The sequence below is a fragment of the Ornithorhynchus anatinus genome, chromosome 2 (genome assembly GCF_004115215.2).
Source record: "Ornithorhynchus anatinus isolate Pmale09 chromosome 2, mOrnAna1.pri.v4, whole genome shotgun sequence".
NCBI classification, from domain to species: Eukaryota; Metazoa; Chordata; class Mammalia; order Monotremata; family Ornithorhynchidae; genus Ornithorhynchus; species Ornithorhynchus anatinus.
Window position 1 is genome coordinate 131,227,330 of NC_041729.1, and position 24,893 is coordinate 131,252,222.

Below are 24,893 nucleotides of genomic sequence, written 5' to 3' on the forward strand. Positions count from 1 at the left end.
AAGTTACGGATAAATTCCAGGAAATAATATTCTGGTGGGAATTAGACTGGCCCCGTCCCTCTGAAAGTCAGAGTAAAAAACCCCATTTCTATTACCTGACTAAACTCCTACTACAGCCCAGCCTGCCCACTCCGCTCCTCTGGTGCCTGCCTACTGACGGTGCTCAGATCTCATCAATCTTGCCGCCAACCCTTTTCACACGTTACCCCCGCCCCTCCCCCCCAAACCCAGAACTCCCTTCCCATCCATATATGCCAGACCACCACTCTCTCTACCTTCAAAGCAAAATTAAGGTCACAACCTCTCCATGAGGCTTACCTTGAAAAAGCCCTCTTTTCCCCGGCTCACTCTCCCTACTGTGACATCTATGCATTTGGTTCTGTGACCTTGGGCATTTGATATTCACCCCACCTCAACCCCAGAACATTTATGTCTATATCTTTAAATTATTTATTCATATTAATGTATGTCTCCCCCTCTAGACTGTAAGATCATTATGAGCAGGGACTGTGACAGCTAATTCTCTTGTATTGCACTCTCCCAAGCACTTAGAACAGAGCTCTGCACATAGTAAATGCTCAATAAACACCATTAATTGATTGATTAAATAGTCCCAAATATGGACTCCATATCCAGAAAATCGAGGAGCAGCATGGCCTAGTGGATAGAGCATAGGCCTGGGAATCAGAGGACCTGGGTTCTAATATGAGCTCCACCATTTGTCTGCCGTGTGACCTTGGGTAAGCCACTTAACTTCTCTGTGACTCAGTGACTTCATCTGTGAAATGGGGATTAGACTGTGAGCTCCATGTAGGACAGGTACCAGGTCCAACCCAATTATTTTGCATTTACCCCAACACTTAATACAGTGCCTGGAATATAGTAAGTGTTTGACAAGTACCATAAAAAATTGTGTATTTATATATTATTCAGCTATTGCAACCTGGCATATTTGTGTTCCTTTCTGGTGAGTTTTTTTTAAAACTTATTCTTCTTTCTACTTCTCTCTCTGTAATCATTTATTTATTGTATTTTCCATTTGATTGTTAGCTTCTGGAGGTCAAGGACTGTGACTTTTGCCTCTGGTGAGTTGTTCCCAGTATCCCATACAATGCTATACACACAGAAAGTCATCAGTGAACACTAATGATTAATTGATGTAGCCATTCATCAGGAGGGGAGAGGCTCGAAACTTCTATGCTGAAGACCTGGTGTGCTCGAGTAGACTCTTGTCATTGCTTTTTCAGCTCTCCTACTCAGACCCAAAAGACAATACCAGAATTACCAGAATGAGCTACTCCTTCATGAAAACATCTATCACATCTGTGACTTACTTGACCTGTTGAAGAACAAGTTTGATCTTGCTATTGGATTTATGTTCAGTTAAACTCTGAAAAGATTTTGAAACCTCACTTTTCTTCTGACTGTGCTCCACCTATTTGTTGCATATGTGATTTGTAGAATTTTTTTGTGGTATTTCTTTAGTACTTACTATGTGCCAGGCACTGTACTGAGCACTGGGGTAGAAGCAACCTATTCAGGTTGGACACAGTCCTTGCTCCACATGGGACTCACAGTCTTAATTCCCATTTTACAGGTGAGAAATCTGAGGTCCAGAGAAGTGATGTGATGTGCCCAAGATCACACAGCAGAGACGTGGAGGAGTCAGGATTAGAACCCAGGTCTTACTGACTCCTAGGCCCATGCTCTATCCCGTAGGCCATGCTGCTCCCGCTCTATTTTTTTTTTGCCTATTTAGGATGAATTTTATCTGTATAGGGGACATCAGATTTTATTTCTGTTCTGTCAGTGATTGAATTATATTTTCTGGAATGCTTGACTCTCATGCTATAAGTCACTGATACCAAAGTCCATCCTTTGCATGTAAGGACCAAGAATCTGGTTGGAACTTTGTTATTTTGGTGATGTGTTATAGCCTGTGCAAGACTTGAGTTTGCCAGATAATTTTTGTTTTCCTTCAGCCACTGTGCTTGGAAGAATCAAGACTGTCCTTCTGAAATTAAGTTTTTAATGCCAAAATCTCATAGATATCTCATGTAAAACTGAACTCATTTATACATATCTATGCTCATCATGAAACTTTGGTGGGGTTAACATCAGAAAATGAGTGTTATTAATATTAAGTATTATTTAGGATTAAAGTTCTCATGAAGTGAGGTCAGTTAACTTTCATTTTAGCAGAGGACCATGAAGCGGATCACTGTTTTACTAGAAATAGCCTTAGTTTTCTGAATTGGTTGCCACTTCATTATAATCCTCTAATAGTATATCAGTTTTAAGGAATTCTCTCTGGCAGTGACCAAATTCACAGAAAAGACTGTGGTGTAGTAGTTCTCTTCTCCTCTAGTATTCTGTTAATTTAACCATCCCAGCCTTTGAGTAACCCACCAGACTTTTCTTGAGTAGTGATATGTGATGTAATTACTATTTGTTATTACCATCAAACTCAGCTTGGGCCATGAGAAGTGAGTTTCCCAAATTAGCTGACTAAAAGCAGAGATTACAGCAGAGATTATTGGAAAGAGGTGAGCTGTTGGGAGGGAATGGGTTAGAAAAAAATCCAGCATAGCTAATAGAGGCCCCTAGATGTCCAATTTCGCAGATGGATTTCTTGAGCTGGAATTTTCAGGATTCCCTGCCGGGGAAAGAGCAAAAACATATTTTCAGTTCTATATGCATGATCCTTTAGGGTGACTGATTAGGCTGTGAAACTTGTCTTTCTTCATTTAAGCAAGGCTTTAGTTAGAACAAGAGGGCTATGTCATTGTTTTGACAGATGAATGCAAAGTGGGGGATTATGACAAATCCAAGGAGCAGTTACTGCCTGATCCAGGCCAGACCTGTCCTCCCATAGCCCTCAAAGAGCTTCACTTCTACTGCACACAAACCAGGTTCAGTGTTTGTAAACAAGGCAGAGAAACTGGCTGGGTTTCCTCACTAATGAGGTGGTAGGAATGAAGAGTCACAGAGATTGTGAGAGAATGAACACTTTGAAGAAATTTAAAGCAGTAAAGAAGAATACAGAATAAGCAGCATGTCTTGATGGATAGAGCACGAGCCTGGGAGTCAGAAGGCCATGGGTTCTAAACCCAGCTCCACTACTCGTCTGCTGTGTGGTCTTGGGCTAGTCACTTCACTTCTCTATGCCCCAGTTCCCTCATATGTAAAATGGGTCAACCTGTGAGTTGATAATTCTTGACCCAACCAGTAATCTGTTGCCCCACCATCCCCCCTTAGCCACACATCTAAGAAAGATGAAATTGAAATTCTTCGATTCTCTTCGGTCACCAATCTAGGCCTTCTCCCAGATCTATCCTTGAGGTCCTCACTCATTCCAGCCAGGAATTTAACTTCTGCTTGCTACAGACTGCCCCAGTTAAATTGACCTAATAATGTGCGGTCCTTAGGCCTTTCATTGAGATTAGCTATAGTGGACTTATGAATTGTTTTAAGAAGTGAATAGGAAGTACATCTTATGAATTATTTTAAGAAGTGAATAGAAAGATCATGTTAGAAAGATCTCATCGTCTCCAGACAGTGCTACTTCTTTAACCTCACTCAGGGCCATGTCAGTCTGTCTGCCTCCTCCTTTAGAGTGCAGCCTCCCAGAAGGCAGGGTCTGCGGCTTTCAATTGTGGTGTACCCTCCCAAGCACTTACTACTAAGCTTTCGATTCAGATTGGGTGGTCAATAAACACTATTCGATTGAATGACTGATTAGAGGAAGCAAAGCTTTCCTAAACACATATCACAGCTTTTTCATTCACAACCACAGAGCTGATCCAAGCTGATATGCCTTTAAAATATAAAGGTCTATTTCATTATGATTAAAGATTGGGAATCAGTCAATTGCATTTATTGAGCTGTAATGAGTTTTTGGGAGAGTGCAAGAGTGTTGATAGGCATGATCCCGATCCACAAAGATCTTACATTCTAGTAGGATAGTTCCAGATGGGAAATGTAGAATGATAGGTCTCTAATTTGGGTTGCTATTTTTATCCTTTAAAGATAGTTTAGAGAGAGATCCAGGAATTTAACAACTGTGGTATGTTGAATTTTCAAAGATCTTTTTGGCCCCTGTTTTACCCTTTTGCTGTCATGAAGATTTTTTTTTTCCTTTTTTTTTAACTCTGCTTTCTGATCAAGGTATTCTATCATTTTAATTAGCTTAAGTCATTCACAAGTGTACATTCATTGAAATTCTTCGATTCTCTTCGGTCTCCGATCTAGGCCTTCTCCCAGATCCATCCTAGAGGTCCTCAGTCACTCTAGCCAGGCATTTAACTTCTGCTTGCTACGGACTGCCCCAGTTAAATTGACCTAATAATGTGCCTTTCGTTGAGATCAGCTTCAGTGGACTTATGAATTGTTTTAAGAAGCAAATAAGTATAGTGTAAATGTTGAATAGTGATTAGCATTATTAATAAGATAAAAGAAAAACAAAACTACAGACCCACCCAACCCATTCAGTAGAATGTTTTGTAAGAAGTTGAATACCACAATTCAAGTTCTTAGAATATTAACTGGTATTCAGAGAATGAAGAAAAGAGAAATGGAGAACTTTTAGAGGGAATAGAAATTGGGAGAGTTGAGTGGATTTCTGTGACCACCAGAAAAAGGTGTTTCAGAGAATGAAATAACTCATCAATCCCCTAAACCTACAAACTTCACTCTTTTTTTAGGCTTGAGTGAACTAAACATTCCTTTCAAGGATTTCTAAAAGCGTATTTATTCCAGAAATAGAGGTGGAAGCGAGTCTGTTCCACTGGGAAAAGTTCCCATTCCCTACAACTTTCCCATAAGGAAGATTCTAATCAATGTCACTATTGTTGCTATCACACAAGCGTCCTAATTCTAAACTGGAACTTTTCCATGCCTTCCTTCCACATGTTTTCATGGATCTTGGAACATGAGCAAACAATTTCCATGAGGAAACAGAGTTTGTTTTGAAGTTACTGAGTGATGTATGGAAGACCCTCTTCCATAAGGGCTGCCTTCAGACCTCAACATAGAATAACCACTGTTAGATCCCAGAGTGCCCCATGAGGGGAAAATGGCAAATGTTTTTCTTTGCCAAGAAAGCCCTAGGCCCACTCCTAAACAGAGGTGTCTGACAGGACACTTACTGTTCTCCGTTCTGAGATCGCTATGGAAATACCACTTTAATAATATGGTTAGTGGGGGAATTTTTCTTCCCCTGAAATTACTCTTTCAAGACTGGGAGGACAGGATGGTTTCCTTTCCCTGCTAAAGTCTTTCTCTTGGATGACTTCTTCTGGTAAGTTTCGAGTGCAGTAAGTATAGGGTTACGCAAATTTATTCTTGCTCATCTATGAATCTTCACATCAGAGTTTTCTCATAGTTAATAGTCTTCCCTTTATACTTCATGTTGGGAATTAGAAGAATGCCAGTGTTTCCACATCACACCGACTAACAGATCAGAAGCAGGAAGAAAAATATTTAACTTTGCAATTTTAGGGCTTTTAACAGATGATGGTTTAGATTTATTTTCTTCTGGGAGGAATAACTTTAACATCCTGGATTGAGAGTAATTTGAGTAAAATTGCAAGGATCTTGCTCTAAGTGTATATACACGAAGAACTCCCCGGTCAATGGTGATTCTCAACACTAACCAGGAGGCGGAGGTCCCAGAAGGGGTTCAGTTAGCTTTAGAATAATAATAATAATAATGTTGGTATTTGTTAAGCGCTTACTATGTGCAGAGCACTGTTCTAAGCGCTGAGGTAGATACAGGGTAATCAGGTTGTCCCACGTGAGACTCACAGTCTTAATCCCTATTTTACAGATGAGGTCACTGAGGCACAGAGAGGTTAAGTGACTTGCCCCCAGTCACATTGACAAGTGGCAGAGGCAGGATTCGAACCCATGACCTATGACTCCCAACCCTGTGCTCTTTCCACTGAGTTGCACTTAATAGGACCCCAAAATTAGGGAGGTACAGGCTTCCCCATCCAACAGGCAAGCCACCTTCTTTGACCACAAGCTCTCCAACCAGGCAGTCATTCTCCAGCAAAAGTGATAAGCAGCACGGCCTAGAGGAAAAAGCACAGGTCTGGAAATTAGAGGATGTGAGTTCTAATCCTGACTCTGCCACATGTCTGCTGTGTGCCCTTGGGCAAGTTACTTCACTTTTCTGAGCCTCAGTTACCTCATCTGTAAAATGGGAATCAAGACCCTGAGCCCCATGTGGGGCAGGGACTGTGTTCTACTAATATACTTGTACCAACCCCAACACTTAAAACGGTGCTTGACAAATAGTACATGCTTAACAAATACCCAAATTATTATTATGATTCTTGCTTCTAAGACACAAGCTCCTCAAATTCATCATAAGTAAAGCTGAATTCCTCACCTTTCCTACTAATCCATTCCTCCATCCGTATTTTCCATTACAGTCGAGTGTAATTTAGGTGAAGGGAAAAGGCTGCAGGAAGGGAGAACATCAAAAGGTACTGCAATAATCTAGTAGAGAAGTGACAAGAACTTGATCCAAGGTGAGTAAAAAGAAAGCAGCAGATAAAGGAAATATTTTCAGGAGACAAATGGCAGAATTTAGTGATGTGGTAAATATGAGAATTAAAAACAGAGAGGAGTTAAAGATGAAATTAAGATCAATAATGATAATTTGGGTATTTGTTAAGCACTTGCTATGTACCAAGCACTGTACAAGCAGTAGGGTAAATATGGGATAAGCAGATATGATACAGGTCCTGTTCTACATGGAATTCAGTCTAATGGGGAGAGAGGATAGGTATTTAAACCCCATTTTAGAGATGAGGGAACTGAGGCACAGAGAAGTTAAGTAACTTGTCCAAAGTTATACAGTAGGTAAGTGATAGAGTCAAGATTAGGACCCAGGTTTCCTGATTCCCATCCTCTGCTCTTTCTACTAGGCCATGCTGCTCTTCTATTTTTTAAAATTTGATAATGGCATTTACGAAGCACTTACTATGTGCTAAGTGATGAAATCAATGCAAGATTATAAGAGCAGACCCGGTCCCTGTCCAACATGGAGTTCACAACCTATCATGTCACCATTTTGCAGAGGAGGCAGCTGAAGTCCAGAGAGGTTAAATGACTTGCCCAAGGTCACAAAGTGGGCCAGTGGCTGACCTTGGTGTCTTGACTCCCGATCTTGTGCTCTTTACATTAGGCCATGCTGCTTCTCCTGAATACCATTACTCATACTCCTAATAATAATAATTGTGGTATTTGTTAAGCACTTACTATGTGCCAAGCACTGTTCTAAGTGCTGGGATAGAAACAAGGTAATCAGGTTGGACACAGTTCTTGTCCCTCACGATCTGGATCCCTATTTTACAAATGAGGTAACTGAGACACAGAGAAGTTAAGTGACCTGGCCAAGATCATGCAGCAGATAGATAGCAAGACCAAGCCACAACCTCTGACTCCCAGGCCCGTGCTCTTTCCACTTAGGTCATCCTGCTTCTTTCCACTACGACTTCTGTGTCATCTCTGCAGCCACTTTAAGCACTTACAACTTTGTCAATTTATGTACTCCTTTTATGTTTTTCTATTTTGATTTCTCATTTTCCCGTATTCTTGCTATTAGTACTTAGTACAGTCTTCTGCACACAGTAAGCGCTCAGTAAATATGATTGAATAAATGAATAATGGCTATGCATTTCCTCCAGTTCCTTATTGTTTTCTCCATTATTGTATAAAGTTCTTGGTGGCAGAGCCTGTCTTCTACTTCTGTTGTATTCTTTTTTATATACAGTATTGGTTAAATCCTCTCAGTCGCACCTGGAGAGTTTCCAGTACCTACCAGTCACGACGATGGGAGGGAGAGTCAAGCAGAGGCTTACCCATTCCATTCCTAGCTTGGGCAGTGGCTAGTGAATGGAAGGCAAAACTCACCTGCACTGGGTAGCAGAGGCATGAGAGAGAGTTAAAGGCGGAGACTCAGGTTCACTGCGTGGAAGCTTCTGTATTTTTACCAAGAAAACTCTGTGGATCCACTACCAGAACGATTGCAGGTGGACGTGGCGAGTTCTGGGAGAGATGGGTCCATGGCATCGCTATGGGTCGGACACGACTCGACAGCATAAGACAACAACAACAACATCGGTTAATTGCTTACTATGTGTCAAGCACTGTCCTAAACACTGGAGTAGATACAAAGCTAATCAGAAAGGATATAGCCCCAGTCCCAAATGGTGTTCACAGTCTAAGTAGAAGGGAGAACGGGTTTTGAATCCCCATTTTACAGTTGAGGAAACTGAGGTAGAGATGAGCTAAGTGACTTAGCCAAGGTCACATAACAGGCAGCTGCCAGAGTGGGAGTAGAACTCAGGTCCTCTGACTTCCAGGTCAGTGCTTTTTCCACTGACATACCACATCTCCACAACCCACCCTGTGAAGTGCTCTGCACACAGTAGTACTCAATAAATACCAAAAATTGACAAATAGGTTTTATAATTGGGTACTGACCACCGTAAACAGGTCACACTGCAGGCATGTGGAAGAGCCAGGATTAGAACCAATGTCCTCTGACTCCCAGACCTGTGGTCTTTCCTCTAGGCCTTGTTGCTTGTCACTTTTGCAGGACACTGACTGCTGGATTGCAGAGCTTGCGGTCATAGACCATGGCTGCCTGTTGGATGGGGAAGCCTGTACCTCCCTAAAGTATGGGTCTTATTAAGTGCAACTAAAGCTAAGTGAACCCCATCTGGGACCTCTGCCTGCTGGTTAGTATTGGGAATCATCACTGACCGGGAAATCCTTCGTGTATATGCACATAGAGTAAGATCCTTGCAATTTTACTCAAATTACTCTGTCAAAGGACCAAAGTAGGGGCCGTGTTCCGAACTCTTCCTTTGGAAATTGCCTTACATTCCAGCCAGACAGTTGTATGTCATCAAAAGGACAATCGATAATAAGGCCTTGTGTTCAATCCAAAATGCGTAATGGAAACAGGCATATCAGAGAAGGGACTGTTTTGAGAAACCAAGATGTCACGTAACTTGTAAGGCATATAAAAAACTACTATATTAATACAGTAAGGTTACTATATGGTTAAGCCAGAAGTCCTCTGTTTCCTCTAGTGATTCTAGCCAATCAAACACCCTACCCCAGAAAATCTGTGAATAAGTCAAGGTTTGAGGCTTTGAGAAGACATGGCATTGGACCTAGATTTCTCTTCAGATCAGTAGAATGTCAGAGCTATGAGATGCTGAGGGGAATAATTAATAATTGCAGAATATGTCTTTCTCCCCACCCAGACTGTAAGCTTATTGTGGGCAGGGAATGTGTCTGTTTGTTATATTTTACTCTCCCAAGTGCTTAGTACAGTGCTTTGCACTGAATGAATCAATGTGCCAAGCACTGGAGTAAATACAAGATAATCAGGTTGGACCCAGTCCCTGTTCCCCATGGGACTCACAGTCTGAAAAGGAAGGAGACAAGGTATTGAACTTCAATTTTACAGTTGAGGAAACTGTGGCACAAAGAAGTTAAGCGACTTGCCCAGTATCATTTTACAGGAAAGTGGTGGAGCTGGGATTAGAACCCAGGTTCCCTGACCCCCAGGCCTGCAATCTATCAAACTGGATCTGTACAGCAAATCTCTTCTCAGTTCCAAGCTGCTTCTCCCCTTTCCTGGCTCCCCTTGTCCCTTTTTCCAGCCCCAATAGCCATCACTCCCAAAACAAGTGATACTGTCCCCACCACAGATCAAGCCTTGCCACAGTTCCATCCCTTCTTTGCTCTCCTCCTGGTATTGCTGCCCTGATCGAGATTCATAATTCAATTTCAATTTTCCGCATAATTCTGCATTGTTTCACGGTTTCAAGTGCTTCCTATGTGGAAAAGCATGTTGAGAAACACTGGGGTAGATATAAGAGGATGAGATCAGACACAGTCCCTGCTTTACACAGGGCTCACAATCTAAGAGGTTGGGAGAGACAGTTATTTATCTTACCCTGGCTGTGTAGGATTGGAAACTGAGCCAAGAAAGATTAAGTGCCTTCTTCAAAATCAAGTGGCAGATTTGGTACCCACATACCTTGGTACCTAGGTCTCCTGACCCTCAGTCCCATGGTCTTTCCATGAGGTCATATTTTTCTTATAGGTGCGCCTGGAATGGATATGAGTGTTTGTTGAACACACACATTTATACACAACCAAATCCCATTTTCCTAGAATATCTTTTCTGAAAATGACCTCCCTTTGGGTAGCAGGCTTTCTAGTCACCACCATGTTTCCTCTGCTCTTTGATTCTGTAGACATTACAGATCCTCCCTGATGTCTGAAGAAGCATCATCATGGTCACCACCACCACCATCCTTATCATCATTATTGAAATGCCAACTTTATACAGAGCATCCTGTTATAACTGGTGAGGGCAACCGCATGGGAAAAATAAGGCATGATCCTTGCTGCTGCACAACTTAATTCTAAGAGGGGACCAAGGAGGAAGAGGGTTTAGCAACAAGGAAGGATGCGAAGAAAAGTCTTTCCAAGTGAAAGGAAACTTTCCTTTCACCCTTGCCATACCGTATTGGAAGGAAGGGATTTGGGCTGGAGCCTTTTCAGATTCATGACATTTTCCTGATTCCTCCTAGTGTATTACTTCCCAGAATTTAGTTCAGTAAGCACACAGTAAACACTGAAGAAATACTATTAACACTACAATCAATCAATCAGTGGTATTTTTTGAGCATGCACTGTGTGCAGTGAACTGTACTGAAGCAGTGTGGTGCAGTGGAAAGAGCACGGGCTTTGGAGTCAGGGCTCATGAGTTCGAATCCCAGCTCTGCCACTTGTCAGCTGTGTGACTGTGGGCAAGTCACTTCACTTCTCGGTGCCTCAGTTCCCTCATCTGTAAAATGGGGATGAAGACTGTGAGCCCCACGTGGGACAACCTGATTCCCCTGCGTCTATCCCAGCTCTTAGAACAGTGCTCTGCACATAGTAAGCGCTTAACAAATACCAACATTATTACTGAGCACTTGGAAGAGTGCATTCTAATGAGTAGGTATATATGATCTCTACTGCTCCCTCATCAGGGATGCTTTAAGCACTGAGCAGAAGGGAGGGAGCTAGCCCTTGGCCACCACCACCAGGGACTTCACCTCTGTGTTTTTTGTGACCCTTCCCTTATCTCCACTGGTGTCAGTGGTTGCCCTTTGGTAGCCCAGAGATTTATGGTGAAACCATGTATGCTGCAAGGGGAAAAAATGTATTTGTTAAATGCTTACTATGTGCTAAGCCCCGTTCTAAGCACTGGAGTGAATATGAGCAAATCGGGTTGGACACAGTCTCTGTCCCTCATGGGTTCACAATCTTCACCCCCAATTTACAGATGAGGTAACCGAGGCACGGAGAAGTGAAGAGATTTGCCCGAGGTCACACAACAGACAAGTGGCGGAGCCAAGATTGGAACTCAGATCCTTCAGAGTCCCAGGCCCATGCTCTGTCCACTAGCCCACACCAGTAGGAGGATGGGAAGGCAAGCCCAGGCTCCGTGGAGTGGGTAGACTGTTGGGCAGAGACGTTCCCAGAGATCCTGGAAAGAGCCAGGGCTGGGGAGTCAGAGGTCATGGGTTCTAATCCCAGCTCCGCCAATTGTCTGCTGTGTGACCTTGGGCAAGTCACTTCACTTTTCTGGGCGTCAGTTCCCTCATCTGCAAAAGTGGGGATTAAAAAATGTGAGCCCCACGTGGGACAATCTGAGTATCCTGTATCTACCCCAGTGCTTAGAACAGTGCTCTGCACATAGCGCTTAACAAATACCATTATTACTATTATTATTATCCTTCTGCTGTGGGCCAGAGGAAAATCCAGCCAGAGGAAACCTCATCCTGCCAGCTTCTCTCTGATCCCACTGTTTCTCCATCCTGAAGCTCCCTCGGACCAGTTTTGTTCTTAGTCTACTGGCTGTTCCTTGAAGGGAGCAGCAGGATGGATTCTAATTGGTAGAAACCCATGACTCAGGTGCAGGAGGGTATGATCATCCATACCCTCCAATGATATAAACTGGCTTTATATGTTTCATTTTCTCACATTTACATCAGTTTAAGATAGAGGCCTTGTTCTTAGTGTTTCTATTAAGGAATCTAGGGCACTGTGATTCTATGATTAACGTCTGGAAGTGTTTTGCATTCATCCTTCATTTTCTCTTGAGACAAAAAAATGGATTTTGTAAAGGGTGGCTTTGTTTAAATTTAAATTGCATATTAAATTTCTCATGCAGCATGTTTGATAGTAAGCTCTGTCCCAGATCTCATCTAACAGTATTGAAGATGCCTAAATAAATATGTCATTTTTGGCACAAACTGAGATAAACTGCAAATAGTGTGCAACAGTCATTTAAAATTATACTGGTTTCAGCACTATTCAAAATACAAGGGAAATAATTCAGTCACTGTCATGGAAGAAATATACTTAAAAGAGAAATTATTATTCTCAGGCCTCTAAATAGATATTTATACAACAAATAACAGAACCCTGTAATGTTAATAGTTTCTCAACCTCTTTCCTATATGATTATCAAAATAATCAATAATTTGGGACAAAACCCACATTAGATAATGTACTGGTTTTTACATCATTTATTAGCTATTCTTCATATACCTTTGGAGCAAAAGTTATATCCCCACTGGTGTAGCTTGAGATTTGAAGCAAACCTTAAAATAGTAGTGCTATTTAACTGCTTACTCTATGCCAAGTAGTGTTGCCTGTCTACTTGTTTTGTTTTGTTGTCTGTCTTCTCCTTCTAGACTGTGAGACCACTGTTGGGTAGGGATGTCTCTATCTGTCGCCGAATCGTACTTTCCAAGCACTTAGTACAGTGCTCTGCATGCAGTAAGCGCTCAATAAATACAATTGAATGAATGAATACCAAGCTCTGGCCTAGATACAAGATAGTCAGGTTAGACACAGTCCACATCCCACGTGGTGTTCACAGTTTCAGTAGGAGGGAGAACAGGTATTAAAACCTCATTTTGCAGCTGGGGGAACTGAGGCACAGAGAAGCAAAGCGAGTCTCACAAGGTCACACAGCAGACAAGTGGCGGAACCAGGGTTAGAATTCACGCCCATGTACCATGCTACTTCTCTTATGAAGCAGATGGTTGACCTGCCAAGATCTGCAAGCAGGGAGAAATTACCTTCCTACTCAATCAGCTCCACCTTTTTCCTCATCATATGGAATACCAAGGAGAAGGCACAGGATTTCAGTAAGGCTGCCAATATCACCATCTTCAAAAAGAAAAGGAAAAGCACATAGAGAAGCGGCGTGGCTTAGTGGAAAGAGCCCAGGCTTGGGAGTCAGAAGACTTGGGTTCTAATTCTGGCTCTGCCACTTGTCTGCTGTGTGACCTCAGGCAAGCCACTTAACTTCTCTGTGCCTCAGTTACCTCATCTGTAAAATGGGGATTCATTCATTCATTCAATAATATTTATTGAGCGCTTACTTTGTGCAGAGCACTGTACTAAGCACTTAGAATGTATACTTCGGCAACAGATAGAGAAAATCCCTGCCCGTTGACGGGTTTACAGTCTAATCCCGGCTCTGCCACTTGTCTGCTGTGTGACCTCGGGCAAGCCACTTAACTTCTCTGTGCCTCAGTTACCTCATCTGTAAAATGGGGATTAACTTTGAGCCACACATGGGACAACCTGATTACCCTGTATCTACCCCAGCACTTAGAACAGTACTCTGCACATAGTAAGCGCTTAACAAATGCCAACATTATTAATCGGGGGATTAAGACTGAGCCCCACATGGTACAACTTGATGACCTTGTATCTACCTCAGTGCTTAGAACAGTGCTAGGCACATCATAAGCACTTAAATACTTTTATTATTATCATTATTATTATTGACAATAATAACAAAAGCTGAACTGTAGAACTATCATTTCTGCTCTCTATTGCTGACAAGAAGACAAGCCAGAACACTGTTAATCATGGCTCACAGAACTGCAATGCAGCTTCAGGTCATAGCAGGGACCAGAGGGCATGATCTCTGCTCGATATCAGATACATGAGAAGTACAAGGAAAAATACCAACATTTCCAGATGGTGAGTCTGCCCCTCACAAAAGTCTTCGACTTCTTCAATACTCATTGACTCTCGCACCTATTAAAAAAAAATGCCTGCCCTGAACGGTTTATCAAGAACCTATTTCATCACCAAAGGAGTAAAACATTGCTGTCGTGGATAAGCTTTTTCTAATCTTGTCCTCCCATCCACAATCTAGAAGGCAAAAGTGAATTGTGAAGCTGCTGTCAAGAAACAATTCTGATTCTCTGGGAATCTCCTTCAACTCAATAAGCTAAGAGCATTATTCTAGGTCCATGAAGCTTTCCTATTAGCTGATGACTTTGCTCTGGAGGCACACACCCACACTAACAAGAAGACATGCAGACAATTATGAACCACTCTTCAGACTCAGCAGAGCCTTCTAGATGAACAATTAGTCTCAAGTAGACTGATGTTATATATTATCCTCTATCTGGCAAGCCTTGTACTTGAAACACAGTAAGTACAGAATAAATATGATTGAATGAATAGAATGATCCACACTAGATCCTATCCCTGAATTTTGCCACCTCGGTAATACACTGACACCAAGGCAAAATCTGGGCAAAGATGGTGAGTGGGTCCTTGGAAAGACTGATTTTTAATAGTATTTACTGAGCACTCTATTGTTTGAAGAGTGACAAGTAGTCTAGGTTTTGCTCACTTAACTGACATTATGATGTACATATCACACCATCACTTGTTTTCCTGTCCCAGAAGACCACAACCTCGGGGTCATTCCTGAGTCTTCCCTGTTTTACAGCTCTCACAGTTGATCAGTAGTTAAGCATTCTAGTTTTGCCCCTTCCATTCCACCCATTCAGCCTTCTCGTTCATCTCCCGGCCTCCAGGAAGAGGTTTAGCATGTGCAGTGAATCAGAAGAGGGACAGATTAGAAGACTGTTAGGAAAGTAACAAAGTTCTCAAACTGAGGGGTTGTGGAAATGAGAGAGTAGATCAGTCCCCATCAAATTTACTTCAGTATTGTCTCTCAGAATGATGATGAGCTCCTTGAAGGGAAGGGATCATGTCAACTAATTATAACAATTATAATTTATGATTTTAGTATTTAAGTGCTTACTATATCCCCAGCACTGTGGTAGATACAAGTTAATCAGTTTGGTCACAGTCCCTGCCCCACACGGAGCTCACAATCTAAGCAGGGAAGCAGGATTACTCCCCATTTTACAGAGGAGGAAACTGAGGCACCGAGACATAAAGTGAATAGCCAAAGTTCACCCAGCAGACATGTAGCAAGGTTGGGATTAGGAACCATCCCCTCAGACTCCCAGGCCCGTTCTCCTTCCACTAGGCCATGATGCTTCTCTTATAATTTCCCAAATGCTCAGTATTGAACTTTACCCAGAGTGAGAGGTTAATAAATTTAACTCATTAAATGATATTTTTATGCAATTGAGAGAAAAGTGGAAAAGAACATAAAATCATGCAAACATCCAAAGGATAGAGAAGCAGCATGGCTCAGTGGAAAGATCCGGGCTTGGGAGTCAGAGGTCATGGGTTCGAATCCTGGTCACACCACTTGTCAGCTGTGTGACTGTGGGCAAGTCACTTAACTTCTCTGTGCCTCAGTTACCTCATCTGTAAAATGGGGATGAAATGTGAGCCTCACGTGGGACAACCTGATTACCCTATATCTACCCCAGAGCTTAGAACAATGCTCTGCACATAGTAAGCGCTTAACAAATACCAACATCAATATTATTATGAATAAATAAAAAGCACACCCACTGTATGCCTGATAGGGGTCGTTAGGGTAACTGACATTAAGGTTGGAAGGGTGTGTAGCCAATGTTTAGGGACCTCAAACTATATGTTTTGATGAGGGTACTGGAAGGAGGAGGAGGATGGGGTAAGGAAATGACAGGAGTGAAGGAAGTATCAAGTGAGTTCAGTGGCAACAGAAAAGAAGAACAATCCGATTGTAACAGGACCTGCACAAACCTATCATCTCCAGAACGTGTGGCATGGTCTAGTGGATAGAGCACCGGCTTGGAAGTCAAGAGGTCCTGGATTCTAATCCCAGTTCTGCCACCTGTTTGCTGCATGACTTCGAACAAGTCACTTTACTTCTCTGTGCCTCATTTCCCTCATCTGTAAAATGGGGATTAAGACTCTAAGCCCCTTGTGGGACATGGACTCTGTCCAACCTGATTAGCTTCTATCTACCCAGCACTTAGAACAGTACCTGGCACATAGTAAGCACTTAACAAATGCCCATTATTATTATTAGTAATAATAATAATAAATCCATGGAACTATATAATTGAGTGCCAGGAAAAATTTAGCAGCAGTCATGGAGTGAGAAGAATACTGCCTCACCTCTCCAGATTACACACACCTCAGGGTTGTCCCACACTACCCTGAAAAATTTTGGAGCGGAGGAAACCTGCCTCCAGGATGGAGTCAGAGAGAAGCATGGGACATTGAGAGTGGTAAAAAGGGGGCTTGAGAAATAATAGTGTTGGTCTCTGGAGCCTAGTCTCCAAGGATCTGTGCCAGTCCCTGGTTCTTGGTTTTTCTCTCGACTCTTTTGCTGGGGGAAGAGACAACCACTGGTTGGGGATGAAAATGTGTGGCGATGGGGTGGCTACAGTCCAATAGCTCTTAATCCTGTAAGTGGCATCTCTTCACTTTTCAGCTCGTTCTCTGGGTAATACCCAGTAATACCATGATAGGCATGTGTGCAGTTGTGTGGGTGAGCTCTCTTACATGGACACCAGTATGTTGTCGATGGAAGAGCTTTAATTTGGCAACAGGTGGTGACTTGTTTTTAAAGATATGTTGGAGATTTAATGCCTTGATCAGATACCACCATTTGATTCTTAGTGGATGAATTTTTTTTTCAAAATAAAATTCAATTGATTGAAACACAGATATTATATGGTCTAGCCCACCGCAAAAAAATGATGTCCATAAATACCAACGCATCAAATACTCTTGCCAAAGGTTGGTGAAGGTAAACCAGGGATTGTTTCAAATATCTAAGAAATTACAATTCACAATCCTTCCAGGAGCTAAATAAATGTTCATTAGGTTGAGGAGTTTTACTCACATGAATAATTGGAGCAGTCGGCAATGAAGAGCATGCTTTTATACGTATTGACGCACAGCTGAACCTTGAAAATAAGAAGCATAGTGAACAGGAAGGAATAATTGGACAAATTTAAAGGAAAGGAAATCAAAGCTATCAGAAGGGCTCCTGACAGTGAGCCCCATTTCCCAGAGGAAATGGCAAAAGCTTCTCTGAGTCTTTAACTTCATTAAAGTTTCTGGCTTGTTCTTAATGCAGGATGTAAGAAGGGGTACATGGGGGCTGACTTGCTCTTTATATCCAAAATATAAAACCCACACAAGTTTTTCATTATGCTGTTTAAATCCAGTCAACCATAAATTATGCTTTTGAACTGTGTTCCATTCTTTCTAAAAAAAAAAAAAACCACTACTTCCAACTTTGCAGAAAATGTTACTTTAAATTGAAGATCTGTGGTCATATTCCTTTCAGGTTTTTCTTGGGTCATGGATCTAGTAGATATTTGGCACAAAAACTCAGGGTAGGATTGGCATTGACAGATAAAATAAATCTAAAATGATCTCAATCTCTAATAGGTCTGATTGAACATGGCAGGTGGAGGATTGAGTCTTACTGGGTTCAGTAAAATTCACTGACACCAAAATCAATTTTTATATATCATGATTTTTAAGCAGGGTTCTTTGTGGACTCTTAAATTTGACTTTATTGTCTAGTTTTGTTGTGGGTTGGGAACATGTCTGGTTATTTTTATAGTGTACTCTCCCAAGCACTTAGTACAGTGTTTTGCACACAGTGAGTGCTCAATAAATACGATTGAATGACTGAATGAATATTATGATGCTCACCCAATTAGTATCATGTTGACCCTGGAATTTACTGATGCCTGTCATCTTTAATGTCTTGGTGTTCACATAGAATTTTGATAAAAGGGCCCTGTGTTGAGGGTTGCGGGGAGGACCTATGGAAAATTTCATGGTTAGGTTGCCAATTTCCCAAGGTCTTGATGATCCAGAATAAGCTTCCAATACTGGGAGAGATTTTGACTATCATCTCTACGTGGATGATACCCAAATCTATATCTCCTCCCCTGGTCTCTCTCCCTCCCTCCAGGCTCACATCTCCTCTTGCCTTTGGGGCATTTCCTCCTGGATGTACTCCCTCCATCTAAACTTAAGTCCAAGACTGAGCTCCTGATCTTCCCTCCAAACCCTGTCCTCTCCCTGACTTTCCCATCACTGTGGATGGTGTTTTGATGACTCTCTAGACTGTGAGCCCATTGCTGGTAGGGATTGTCTCTATTTGCTGGTGAATTGTACTTTCCAAGCGCTTAGTACAGTGCTCTGCGCACGGTAAGCTCTCAATAAATACAATTGAATGAATGAATGACTACAATGTCTTCTGTTCAGGCTTGTTAGTCTCTTTTCAATTTTGGTGGCTTCCCTTATTAGTCAATCTATGAATTGTTGTACTGGTGCAAATGCTGATATCCCAGTTAAAACTGATGTCCTGAAATGTCTCCTCTACAGGCTACTCCAGGACTTAAGCTCTAAACTGTATCCTTCCTCTAGACTGTAAGCTCTTTGTGGGCAGGGTAATGTCTACCGACTCTTGACATGTCCCCTTCCAAGCATTTAGAACGGTGCTCTGCACACAGAAAGTGCTCAATAAATACCATTGATGGATTTATCCTTTTTAATTAATCAATCAATAGCACTTATTAAGAACCTGTATTCAGGAAGCCTTTGGGAGATTAATAGAAACTGCAACATGTGACATGTTGCATACAACCATTTACAATTTAGCCACATTTTTGAGGAAAATATACCTACCATATCATGGGGTGCCCTTATACTGTAATAAGAAGGGGTGAAAGAGGAGGAAAAGACTGATTTGGGGATACAGAGGATCAGAAAATCACCTAGAATCAAGGAAGGGGAATAAATAATAATAATAATGATAATTATGGTATTTGTTAAGCACTTACTATTTGTCAGGCACTGTACTAAGCACTGGGGTGGATACAATCATATCGGTTTGGACACTGTCCCTGTCCCACATGGGGCTCACAGTCTCAATCCCCACTTTACAGATGAGGAAACTGAAGCCCAGAGAAGTGAAGTGACTTGCCCATGGTCACACTGCAGACAAGTGGCAGAGCCAGGATTAGAACCCATGACCTTCTGACTCTCATGCACGTGCTGTATCTACTATGCCATGCTGTTTCTCAAATGAGGTAAGAGGTTTAATACTTCCCTATAGAAATAGATCATCATATCAGTGCTGGCTCTGGAGAGGAATTTAACAAATTAAGAAATTTAACAACAATTTAACCATTTAAATTTATGTAACAAACATACTGCATGATACAGCAGTCCAAGGTGCAGCCACATTTCTGAGGTACATGTAATGCTGTATCATGGGGTACAACTGAATCTCTGTGCTTCTCTCTATGAACTGTAAGTTCCTTGAGTCTATGAACTCTTCCAAGCACTTAATACAGTGATCTGCACACAGTAAAGCACTCATTAAATCTCAATGATTGACTCATCAATTGTTGTATGGGGTGTCAGGAGGTGCCATGCGCCCAAGGGGAAAAGAAGTAAAGGAATTTCAGAAGCCCCAACCATTTGCCCCAGCTTCTGACTTTGCCTGATATTTCCTGTCTGGTGGTCAGGAGCAACTCTTCCCAACTCTGCCCCCAATCAATCCATCAATCATGTTGATTGATTGCTTACCAGGTGCAGGACACTCTATTAAGCGTTTTGGAGCATACGCTATAACAAATTTGATAGACATGTTCCCTTCCCGCAAGGCACTTGATTTCTAGAGTGAGGGACTGACAATGTTGAGTATCCTCTTTCATTTATAATCCCAGACAGCTTCCTACCATTACTCCTGCCTTGAGGTCACGTCAGGTGGTAACGGGCAGAGGTTACATGATTTGGTCACTAATTCAGTACTTGTCCCTTTGAATAGCTGCAAAAATCTGTCCTCTTTCAAATACAATCATTGGACATTGTTATGGTACCATTACTTGGACTTTGGGTGTTTCTAGACTGCCTTGGTCTCTTTCATTTAAAATTAAAAAATTTTGTTTTTAATCCTATGTAGTCTTATGACTCCCCTCTCAAGGTTGCACCTGGAGAGTTTCCAGTATTTTACCAGTCACATCTACAGGAGGGAGAGTCAAGCAGAGGCCTATCCATTCCATTACTAGCTTGGGCAGTGGCTAGTGAGTGGAAGACAATCTGCTACAATTCTTGATTCTATTTAGTTGCCATTGTTTTTACGAGAAGTTCTTCCCCTTGACTCTATTTATTGCCATTGCTCTTGTCTGTCTGTCTCCCCCGATTAGACTGTAAGCCCGTCAAACGGCAGGGACTGTCTATCTGTTGCCGACTTGTTCATTCCAAGCGCTTAGTACAGTGCTCTGCACATAGTAAGCGCTCAATAAATACTATTGAATTGAACTACAAGTCAAAACTCTTCTGTGCAGGGCAGCAGTGGCATGGGAGAGAGTTGAGGATGGAGGCTCGTTTTCTGCGTGGAAGGAGGCAGTGGTAAACCACTTTCGTATTTTTATGAAGAAAACTCAATGGATATGCTACCAGAATGATTGCAGGTGGAAGTGGAGCGTTCTGGAAGAGATGTGTCTAAGGCATCGTCATGGGTTGGACACGACTCAGCAGCATAAGACAACAACAAGTCTCATGATTGTAAGCTTGTTGTGGGCAGGGAATGTGTCTGTTTATTGTTATATTAAACTCTGCCAGGTCCTTCATACAGTGCTCTGCACATGATAAGCACTCAGTAAATAGACTGCCTGAATGAATAATAATATTTATGTTATTTGTTAAGCGCTTACTAAGCCCTGAGGTAGATACAGGGTAGTTTGGTTGTCATTCATGGGGCTCACAGTCAATCTCTATTTTTATAGATGAAATATCTGAGGCACAGAGAAGTTAAATGGCTTTCCCAAGGTCTTAATCTCTATTTTTATGGATGAAGTGACTGAGGCACAGAGAAGTTAAATGGCTTGCCCAAGGTCACACAGCAGACAAGTGATGGAGCTGGGATTAGAACCCACGTCCTGTGACTCCCAAGCCTGTGCTCTTTCCATTAAGCCACATTCCCTGACTACAAGGAGCTTACACCTCTCATTTAAGAACCCAGACAGCTCCCTTCAGCAAGTCTGCCACGAGGCCGCCTCAGTGGTAATGGGCAGAGGCTTGTGCTACAAGCAGTGAAATATCTAAAATGCTTCTCCCAGTCAAGTGGGCCGGCAGACATCAAAGGGTCTGGAGATAGTTAATTATTCATGGCAAAAAAGCAAGAACAAAATACAATAGTCTTGGGCCCGTTGAGTGAATCCCTGCTAACATTAGACTGGTTCCTTGTTTAACACAGGTGTGGAGCAAGAATGGATTTTCTCCTGAATAATTCCCTTTTAAAAAAGCATTTGTCTCATTCATATGTATTCAGGGTATTTCTAAGCCTCCAACGGAAATGGAGATGCCTTTGCCGAAACTCCCTCCCTACTGCCTTATCCTGCAATTATTCTCACCCCTTAAGCACTTAGTTACCCACCCAACCCCCATCTACAGCAAGTGTGTACATAATCTTATACTTTTTTTCTCTGACCTGTAATTTATTTTAATGTCTGTCTCCCCTGCTAGAATGTAAGGTCCTTGAGGGTAGGGATCAGGTTTACCAGCTCTAATGTATTCTCCCAAACATTCAGTACAGTGCTATGCACAAAATAAGTGCTCAACAACTACCATTGATTGGCTGATTAAGAAGAGTTGGTGTTACTGTTTTATTTTTTGTGTAATGTACATCATGCCACCATTCCTTGTGAATAGTGGGCTAATTTTTCAGGGGCTTCTAGTTTAGAGAGAAGATATTGGCCCAGGCCCAAAATCCATAATTTCTCATGCCACTTCACAGTTGGAACCTTTCCCTGTATTCATTTGTTGCCATAATTAAACCTTGGAAAGTGATATGGAAAATGGGATTCTCTAGAAATGTAGACCACGAAACAGACTTCACAAGTAGAGGTCAAGGTAACACCAGTTAAGACAAGATTATATTTACTGGGCAGTCACCTGGATGAAATTAAGTCCATTTTCTTGGAGCCCAGAAGACAAAACACAGGATAATCAGATGAATCTAGAATCCCTAGGTGACTTTTTATAACCATAAGTAAATTTGGATTTAAATATTTTTTCATTCCACAAGACAACTGGAGAGTAGAGAACACAACTCGGGAGGTCTTCCTGGTCTTGATGAGCAGACAGAGCCAAGCTTCCCTCACACACCACACTGCAGGTGTAGAGTGCATGAGAAATTTTGATCATTGGCCATGCCACTGATAATAGGTCTCTGGGGAAAAGAACATTTTTGGACTTCGTTTTTCTCATAGTTTCTTTTCTTGTGAAGGAGCTGAGGCCAAGATGAGCTCAATTACTTTGTTTTCTAACTTTGTTTTCAAAAACTGCTGAGATGATGATAATTCTGGTATTGGTTGAGCACTTAGTTGAGCGCTGGGGTGGATACAAGCAAATTGGGCTGGACACAGTCCCTGTCCCACATTCACAATCTGCATTTTACAGATGAGGTAACTGAGGCACAGAGAAGTAAAATGACTTGCCCATAGACACACAACAGACAAGATTAGAACCCGTGACCTTCTGACTCCAGACCCGTGCTCTATCCATTATGCCATGCTGCTCATACTGAGAGCAGTATGACCTAGTGGCAAGAGTCCGGATTTGGGAGTCAGAAGTCGTGGGTTCTAATACCGGCTCTGCCACTTGTCATCTGTGTGACTTTGGTCAAGTCGCTTCACTTCTCTGTGCCTCAGTTACCTCATCTGTCAAGTGGGGATTAAGACTGTGAGCCCCACGTGGGACAATCTGATAACTTTGTATTTACCAGTGCTTAGAACAGTGCTTGGCACATAATAAGTGCTTAACAAATACCATCATTATTATTATTAATGTCCCAGCTGCATAGCACATCACACATCAATGGACTGATTTGCATTCTGAGTTCAAATTCTGTAACTTCCACAGGTTAATACGATGATGATAATAATGCATTCTTATAATGATATTATTATCATTATATTTGTTTAGTACTTACTTCGTGTCAAGCACTGCTTTAAGCACTGGAGTAGAGATGAGTTAATTAGGTAGGACCCAGTCGCTGTCCCACAGACTAAGTAGCAGGAAGAACAGGTAGACAAGCAGCTTGTCTTATTGAATAGAGCACAGGCCTGGGATTCAGAAGAACCTAGGTTCTAATCTTGGCTCTGCCACATGTCTGCTGTGTGACTTTGGGGGAGTCACTTCAGTCCTCTCTGCCTCAGTAATCTCCATCTGTAAAATGGAGATTAAGACTGTAAACCCTATGTGGAACAGGGGCTGAGTCCAACCTGATTAACTTATATCTACCCCAGCGCTTAGAACAGCGCTTGGCACAATACACAGTGCTTAACAAATACCATAATTATTTATTAACAGGTATAGAATTCCCATTTTACAATTGAGAAAACTGAGGCACAAAGAAGTTAAGTTACTTACCCAATGTCACACAGTGTGCAAGTGGCAGAATCAGGATTAGGACCAAGCATTCTTACTCCTAGGCCCAGGCTTGTTCCCCTAAGCCACGTTGGTTCCCATTAAACTCTGCCAGGTGCTTATTACAGTGCCTTTGTTTCTGTGGAACGAGAAATACTGACCTGATGATAGAAGACTATTATGGGAACCCGCAGTTTTATTAGCTTGGCTTTCAAGTGCAGATTTCATGTCAAGTCACACTACTTTGTGGACTTCAGTTTCCACACTTGTAAAACATTCTGATGATGAAGCTCTCTCCTTGTCTCTGTCTCTCTCTTGTGCCTTTCCTGAGAAGAATAGTGCATCAGTGAATGAGCTAGTCACTTCTCAGTGAAGGACTCTAAGTTGTTATTATTGATATAATTGTTATATTTGTAGAGCACTTACTGTGTGCCAGGGACTGTAATATCCATGGGGAAGGTATCTGATAATCAGGTCAGAAGCAGTTCATGTCCCACATGGGGCACACAGTCTAAGTAGGAGAGAAAAGAACTCTACTAGTGAAAGCATAAAAATGCAAGGTTTGAGTGGCTTTTTGCTTTTACACCAAGGCTTAAGACAAAAAGGGTAGAATTATTTTGCCATTAAAAATGATTATTCTATATGCTTTAAAATAATAACAATGTAACAATAATAACATTAATAATAGTGGTATTTTAAGCATTTACTATATGCCAAGCACTGTAGTAAGCAGTGGGGAAGATACAAGATCATCAGCTCCCACATTATTAGTAGAAGGGAGAACAGATTCTGAATCTCCATTTTACAGATGAGAGAACTGAGGCCCCGAGACATTAAGAGATTTGCCCAAGGTCACACAGCAGGCAAGTGGCAGAGGTGGGCAATGCCTCTTGAAGGAGGTGAGGTTTTTGGAGGGCTTTAAAGATGGTGAAAGCCATGGTCTGGTGGATTTGAAAGGAGAAGGTATAAAACTGGAAGATTGCCACCTGAGAACCTCACTCAACATTAAATGACAGGACAAGATTACCAACAATGTGATCCTGAAATGCAGCCGGCATCCCAATATGGATGTAATGATCACGGCAAGACAGCACCACTGGGCAGGAATTGTGAAGAGAATGGACGACAGCAGGATACTGAAGCAGCTGCATTATGAAGAACTGTAGAGG

At 41.9% G+C, this 24,893-nt stretch overlaps 1 long non-coding RNA gene and 1 other non-coding gene across 2 annotated transcripts; one reads left to right on the forward strand and one right to left on the reverse strand.

Annotated features, from left to right (window-relative positions):
* Positions 1-8,581: 8,581 nt before the first annotated feature.
* On the reverse strand, positions 8,582-24,007 carry LOC120639056. Its single transcript, XR_005661231.1, has 4 exons — positions 23,886-24,007; positions 17,165-17,228; positions 10,070-10,141; positions 8,582-8,999 (listed from the first exon to the last, which is right to left on the reverse strand). It is a non-coding gene; the product is annotated as an uncharacterized LOC120639056 (long non-coding RNA).
* On the forward strand, positions 20,265-20,402 carry LOC114809642. The gene has a single exon (XR_003757418.1). It is a non-coding gene; the product is annotated as a small nucleolar RNA SNORA7 (small nucleolar RNA).
* Positions 24,008-24,893: the final 886 nt, after the last annotated feature.